General features: G+C 59.9%; 1 protein-coding gene across 1 annotated transcript in view; it reads right to left on the minus strand.

Moving 5' to 3' along the window:
• The window catches only part of CDON (cell adhesion associated, oncogene regulated), a 99,182-nt gene that overhangs the window by 98,624 nt on the left and 239 nt on the right, over nucleotides 1-319 (minus strand). The gene's annotated exons all lie outside the window — the stretch shown is intronic.

Genomic DNA, 319 nt, shown 5'->3' on the forward strand with positions numbered 1-319 from the left:
CTTTAGTCAGCCATCGTTTTCCTAAGCCTTCTCCTTGTCCCCCTCTTGCTTGCCCTACAAGGTAGCCCCCCCAGGAAAGGAGAGAACAGTCTCTGCTTTGGTTTAGGATGGGGAAGGATGAGTTGCCTTAGCAATTCTCGGAGTTTCCCATAATGCCTGCACTCCCTTTCCCCTCACCTTTACTTCCCCGGGAGAGGCGGCCTTTGGGGCGGTCCACTACTGGGCTCGAGCACGAGCACTACTGGGTTACCCGGGCCCCGGTTTCCCCGCCCAGGCCCCGCCCCTCATCCCTCCACCTAAGCCGTCTGCGGAGCCAGCC

Source organism: Bison bison, unplaced genomic scaffold, assembly GCF_000754665.1.
Source record: "Bison bison bison isolate TAMUID 2011002044 unplaced genomic scaffold, Bison_UMD1.0 scf7180017864506, whole genome shotgun sequence".
NCBI lineage: Eukaryota > Metazoa > Chordata > Mammalia > Artiodactyla > Bovidae > Bison > Bison bison.